The sequence below is a fragment of the Priapulus caudatus genome, unplaced genomic scaffold, assembly GCF_000485595.1.
Source record: "Priapulus caudatus unplaced genomic scaffold, Priapulus_caudatus-5.0.1 Scaffold112, whole genome shotgun sequence".
Taxonomy (NCBI): domain Eukaryota; kingdom Metazoa; phylum Priapulida; class Priapulimorpha; order Priapulimorphida; family Priapulidae; genus Priapulus; species Priapulus caudatus.
In genome coordinates, this window is record NW_014577173.1 from 260,828 (window position 1) to 267,987 (window position 7,160).

Sequence of the window (7,160 nt, forward strand, 5' to 3'; positions counted from 1 at the left end):
TTTATTACTCTCTCATAGCGTAAATATCATTCAACATAATTCTCCGTGGCCTCCTATAAAGATTCGAAACCTCACGCTGACAAGCGTGTAACAATGAACGCAATATTATACTCATGCTTGATTTTCAGGTGAATACAGGATTATTAACCCGCCGAGATCGAGTGAGATTTTCCGAGGCCGGAGCCGAGAGAAATATCACCTTCGAGGCTGTTATAAATCCTCGTATAAAATCACCTGGGAAAATAGTCAATAACTGTTTTATATAACATTCACCTAATTTATTTAAGACCCCTAATAAGACCTATAACTGGACCGTGGTTTCGTTGCTTGGGAACATCTATATTTAGGACTTGTAAGAGGGGTTATTGACCAATCAGCGCTGTCCGGGAAACAAAATGACAGTCATATAATAACAACGCCACTATTATCAAAAATATATCACTACAAATACTTTTCTTAAGATGATACAGTAGGTGATATATTCTTGGTCATATCTAAATCCACTCTAATCCCTTACTGAACAAATGACGTGACTATAGGTAACTTACTTAAACACCTCATAGTAGGGCGTTCCCACTATTACAACATGTGTAATAATATTAATATTATGACCTTTTCACTTATGATTGCCAAACTAACAGCCGTTATAACGCCCGATCTCACGCGGTAACAGCCGTTCATACTCGACACACGGTGTCAATGCTACAAGTACATCTTATGATATATATCATATAAGAAACATACCATAACACTTATTTCGGCAATAGACTCGTGATCACGCTAACTGAGCAGTCAGTACACAACACACACCACACACACACGTTAATACTGACAATCAGTGTCCGCGAATTGACACGCAGAACACACCAAAAGCCGGCCAGTGGTGGAATTCACGAGCTGTTGAACAGACCTAGAATCCCTATTGGTAACGTGTTTCCGTTTCACTACGAACCAATTTAGCGTTATGCCCAGACATGAGCCTGAGTTTTTCTTTACTCAGCGAACAATTCAAACTGAGCTGTTAGCTTATTAATTTTGTTGGCCCTCCCCTGTTCTTAAACTCTGTAGATTTCATATTGCACTATAAACAAATTATTTACTAATTATATTATCTTTTTTATGTTGTTATCTTTTAATATTATTTTTAGGTCTCGGTTTTTGCAAGTTCGCTGGTGTGTGTGCCGCCGCTCGTATCTGCGTGCGTGTGCGATGCGTGCGCATGCTCACGTTCGTACGTGCTTGCTTGCATTCCGTGCGGCGTATGTATGTGTGCATGCATGCAATGTGTGTGGTGGTGTGTGTGTGTGTGTGTGCGTGGCGCGCGTGCGTGTGCCGTGTGCGTGTGTCGTGTGCGTGTGGCGTGATGCGTGTGCGTGCTTGCCGTGCGTGCGGGCCTATCCGTGTATGCTGTGTTTCCTCTTTGGCATACATAAGTCATTCGGTAAATAACGTAAATATTTTCATAGTTCTATAAACTGGGAGCATGGACCGCTTACACGAGGCAAGCTGCACAAGCACACCGCTGATATTACACCCCCGCTGCTAATCGCCGCCTCGTGCTGTTCTTAATATATCGACAATCCACGGTCGTGCTATAAAATAATCACTGGTTACTTCGCCATCTGTTAGCTTGATTACGGACTAACCCGCCAGCAGGAGCCAAGCATTTCTCCTAGCATAAAGAATAGGCGTAAACGACAGGATCACAAGTGGTCCTACGAAATTTTTAACATCGTCCGGTAAAACAACGTGCAGCTAAGTTCGAGAGAGAATGAATGAACATATATCTGTTTAAGTGTGATGTCGAAGCGTTTCACGCCGTCACAGATATTAGGTAAGCACGTCTTAGACCCGTGTGTACCATGCACGTTAGTAGAAACGCCCCAAGAGATGTCTAGTGTCTCGATTTAAAAGCCTCTAATCGACTCTCTAGCGCGATGCTGGTTGTACGAAGTACAAATAAATACCGTTTGGCGAAAATTGTACTAAGTAACCAAACATCGTTCTGCTGCATTCTATGACAAATACGACATACTCATACACGCCTCTCCTATGACACGTCATTTGTCATATGGAAGATTCTAATCCTATGCTAAATATTGGCGGAGTCACTTCGTTCCAGTTTACAGCTGAAATTCACTGTGCTTGCGTTCATAATAGCGTCCTAAACTCCTAATCGAGCGCACAACCACATTCAACAATATCTGTCATAGTGAAAAATCTTCCTATGACAAAAGTGTCATAGCAGAGAGCGTATATGGTATTGTCGTATTTCGTCATAGAAGCGCTAGCAGAACAGGCACTCAGTACAGTAAATAGCGTGTTCTGTGTTCTGCTAGCCATAGCCCAAGTGCTATGGCCAATCAAGCAAAAGATTTCTCTGCGGCCGCTCCAGCCTAAGCTGTGTCCGTCGATCAATCAGGACTTCTTGCCAGAAGGGACGCTATCCTGCGCACATATAGCGTCGTCCATCGTAGGCGTAGCTCGCAGTTAAATATATACACACACACATATATATATAATAATATATATATATATATATATATATATTCTGTGTAATGCCTGCGTTTCGGTCTCCCTAGGCAATTATTTATGATCTGTTCTGCCTATATCGATGATGCTGATGAGACGCAGGGATCCCAATTGCTATCGGTTATAGCATGAACACAACGCCACCACTCTGCGCAGCTCCCTTTACATGTCTACGTTCAGTATATCTCCTAGCATATGATTATGACGTAGATCTGAAACATATACGAAAAAAAAAAACCGTCTTATTTGTTTCATTTTTTACTAATCTGTTCCATGCGCCCAAGACCAACCGTCTGAGTTTTTGATCTCACATTCGCTCCGTCTCTCTAACGCACACAGGACACGTGCACCGTACGTACCACGCACGCCACGCACGCACGCACGTCACGCACACACGATCAGGCGTGCGTACCCACACCCACCACACCACACACACCACACACACACGCACGCCCACACTTAGCACCAATAAGCACGCCGCCTGCTGTCGCTTTCCGTCGCGCATCACTCCCTCATTAGCTGGGTAAGCAATTACAACTAACTAACTCAATCTGACTAAACTAACTAACTCTTCGCAAATCACATCTCTGAATCTTTTGCCTCGTTTGCTGGCGCTGCTGCACGCGCAGACTGCTATGCGTAATAGAACGATGCCTCATACTTCCGTCGCTAATCGGAATTTTATGTTTCATCCTCTGGCGGTGCGATACATGGTCTAGCCAGAAGTAGGACTATTGGTCGCCCATCTGCCACCGCTCGCCACGAGCACGGCTAGTAAAGACTCGAGATGCGTGCTAGCAGCATCCATTGATGTGCAGCAGCATCACTGAAACATAATGCCGTAATACTAAAACGAACTGAAACTACTGTAAGCGTACTGAAGCGCTACTGTTAACCTACTGTATACGTACTGTACGTTAGCTGACAGCTACTGAAACGAACTGAAACGCAACTGTAAACGTACTGACCGGCGTACTAGTAACGTACTGAAGCGTGTTACTGTAACGTACTGAAGCGTACTGGTAACGTGACTGTAACGTTACTGGCCAGACGTACAAATAGCGTACTGAAACGTACCTGGTAACGTACTGAAACGAAACTGTAACGTACTAAACGAAACTGTAACACTACTGAAGACGAACGAACGTACTGTAAGTATGAAGCGTACTGATGAACTAAACTGAAACTTACTGTAACACGCACTGAAGCGTAAACTGTAAACGTACCTGAAGCGTACTGTAACGTACTGTAACGTACTGAAGTACGTACAATATGCGTACTGAACGAACGGTAACGTACTGAAACGAACTGTACACGTACTACGAACAGCGGACTGAGACACGTAACTGAAACGTACTGTAACGTAGCTGAGACGAACTCGTAACGTACTGAAACGTAATTCTCTAAGACATGTCGATCGTTCGTCCACAGCGACTAATAGGGAACCCAACGACACTGCACGCGAAAGTAAAGAGAGGCACTGATCTATATGAGCAGGCATGCAACGCGTGCTCGAATAGAGAATGAACTCAGGTAGCATCTCGCGTGATGGTTAACGACAGGGTTCAACGGCAGGCATTGTAATGTGATGACGACTTAATAGGGAACGGGGGACGACATAGGAGACGCGCGGCTGACGGGAACACTGTCGTGCAGAAACAGGAAAAGAAAGAGATAGATAGATACGATAGCTAGACAGATAATAGATAGATAGATAAATAGAATAGATTAGATAAATAAATAGATAGATGAGTATTTAGAATATATATATATATATTATATATATATATATATTATATAGATCTAAAGATAGATAAATAAGATAGATAGCTAGATAGAATATATATATATATATATAATAATGAAGATAGATAGATAGATCGAATAACAAATAGAGATAGAAATAGATAGAATAGATAGATAGATAGGATAAGATAGATGAGCATAGATAGATAGATAGATCAGATAAAAGATAGAAATATAAGATAAACGATAGAAATAGTAAGATAGATAGATAGATAGAATAGAATAGATAGATTAGAGATAGATAGATAGATATAGATAGATAGATAGAAGATAGATAGGATAGGATAGATGAGGCAGTATGATAGATAAGATAGATAATCAGCTAGATACGATGTGTGTGTGTGCGTGTGTGTGTATCTGTGTGTGTGTGTGTGTGTTTGTGCTTGTGTGTGTGTGGTGTGTGGTGTGTGTGTGTGTGTGTGTGTGTGTGTGTGTGTGTACCTTGTGTGTGTGGGTGTCGTGTGTGTGTGGTGTGTGTGTGTGTGTGTGTGTGTGCGTGTGTACGTTGTGAAAGTGAGACGGGAGCAGAAAGAGCTTTCCGGTAGGGTGCAGTACCTAAAACTTTCCGCTTGTACCACACGCCCCATAATGAACACTAGAAACGAGAAGAGCTAGTCGAAGTAGTGCTTTGTCCACGGATCCGATCACTTGCCATAACAGGACGGCCATGCCTATATAGGTACCAAAATATAATTCACAGATTATTACCATACATTATAGTCACTTAATCAAAAGCTGAAAGGATCGTACAAGTTTAGATGAGCACACTAGAACGCGAAGCCGACACCGATAGCAACCCCAATGCGAAGCAACGATCCTTTCCAGATATACTAGATGCTGCCGCCACAAATAATATCACAGATGAGGTTAGAGTTCATACGTGTGAAGACCAAATGTGTGGTAGGGCTAATATTGCTGTTACAGATAGGGGCCGATCCAGGTTTATGGCAAAACATATCTTCATCAACAGAGAAGGTACGATAAATACTATAGAAGAATGTAAATGTACAGCCAATCTATCAAAACTAAGTTCTTCGGAGCGATAGTACAATTAAGATACGGTCACGCACGCTTATTGTGTAACCTTATTTCTACGTATCCATCTAGACACGTGTCGCCAGAGACATCAAGATAACATAACGTATATAACAGAGATTATTCTACCAATATTCTTCTGGTCCGAATGTAACTGCAATTGGACTGTCGTCTCCTCGGTATATATATAGTCACTATATATATATATAATATTGTGGTGTGTGTGTGTGGTGGCTGTGTGTGTGGTGTGTGGTGTTGTGTGTGGGGGTGGGGTGTGCCGCGGCGCGCACAAGAAGCAGCGCGCGTGGTGTGTTGTGATGTCGTTGTGTGTGTGTAAATTGTGTGTGCGTGTGTGTGTGTGGCGTGTGTGTGTTTGTGGTGTGTGTGTGTGTGTGTATGTGTGTGTGTGCGTGTGTTGTGGTGTGTGTGTGTGGTGTGTGTGTGTGTGTGTATGTGTGTGTGTGTGTGTTTGTTGGTGTGTGTGTGTGTGTGTGTGGTGTGTGTGGGTGTATGTGTGTGTATGTGTGTGTGTGTGTGTGTGTGTGTGTATGTTGTTGTGTTGTGTGGTGTGTTTTGTGTTTTGTGTGTGGTTTGGGGTTGTGTGGTGCTGTGTGTGTGTGTGTGTATATGTGGTGTGTGTGTGTGTGTGTGTGTGTGTGTGTGTGTGTGTGTGTGTGTGTGTGTGTGTGTGTGTGTGTGTGTGTGTGTGTACTTACATGCCAGCGCAGCACCATAGAATCTCACACCCAGCGCCGATTCGGGAATCATCTGGCATCCTAGCGACCAGCTATACAGACGACCCGGAAGAAATATTGCCTGCGCAGATAATATGCACCACTCGCATTACGAACGCGGATATTATCAAGAGCTAATAATACCTATTAAGGTATTATTAGCTCTTGATATTATCAAGAGCGTATTAAGAACTATAAATACATGCGCAGATAATGAAGTCGCCATTAGTACGTGCTGAACAACTGATCGTTGTGACCTTTACGCGTGACAAACAATATGTACTTTATGCACAATATGCATTTCGGTTCTTCACATTTTTGTGGATTGTATTTAGCGCATTCCAGTTACGATTTTGCTGTGCCTCTCTCACCATCACGCATTTCTCACATCAAGCTTGGCTCGCTATAATCTGCTATTCCTATCATTGCCTCTACTATAATAATTAAATCGATCATCTCTTCTATTCAGACACACGGCACCTTCATCCCCGTAAACAAGTAACATCAGACGTTAGCGAATCAAGGAGACACATAAAGATACGGCGAAAATTATCGAGGGAAGCTCTTCATCAAACACGGCTTAGCAACCCATTATTGTGATTGTATTTGGGAAGCGAATCCTTCAGATAAGTCTCAGCATCCCTCTATTGTAGCCGGAACTATGACATGAATGAGCAAGCGATGCCCTGAAGATTTAGTACGAGGCGTGAACAACAGCGCGGGTTTACGACAGATATCGCAGGTGTTTCTGTCCGGGTATAATTAATTGTATGGCGTTATCAAGCAGTGTTCGTGAGGCTTTGTGGGGAAGTGCGGGGCTTACTATCGCGATGTTAGCAGCGTCTTACGGCTCAAGCGTTAATCACAGGGTTAGCTATGTGGTAGATAACGAGGTTTAGTAGCTAGATGCTGACAACGCCGTAACCGCCGTACAGCCGGTCTAGCGATACGCGCCTGAATCTAGTTGCTTGGCTTCTTTTTCCTTTCTTGGTGCTCAGTGCGTACATTACATCCTTGTCTAACTCTCCGCACCACACACACACACACACACAC

At 43.1% G+C, this 7,160-nt stretch overlaps 1 long non-coding RNA gene across 1 annotated transcript; it reads right to left on the reverse strand.

Annotated features, from left to right (window-relative positions):
• Window positions 1–3,325: 3,325 nt before the first annotated feature.
• Window positions 3,326–6,177, reverse strand: LOC106805390. The gene is made up of 3 exons (XR_001393429.1): window positions 6,090–6,177; window positions 4,894–5,009; window positions 3,326–3,358 (listed from the first exon to the last, which is right to left on the reverse strand). It is a non-coding gene; the product is annotated as an uncharacterized LOC106805390 (long non-coding RNA).
• Between the last annotated feature and the right edge of the window lie 983 nt (window positions 6,178–7,160).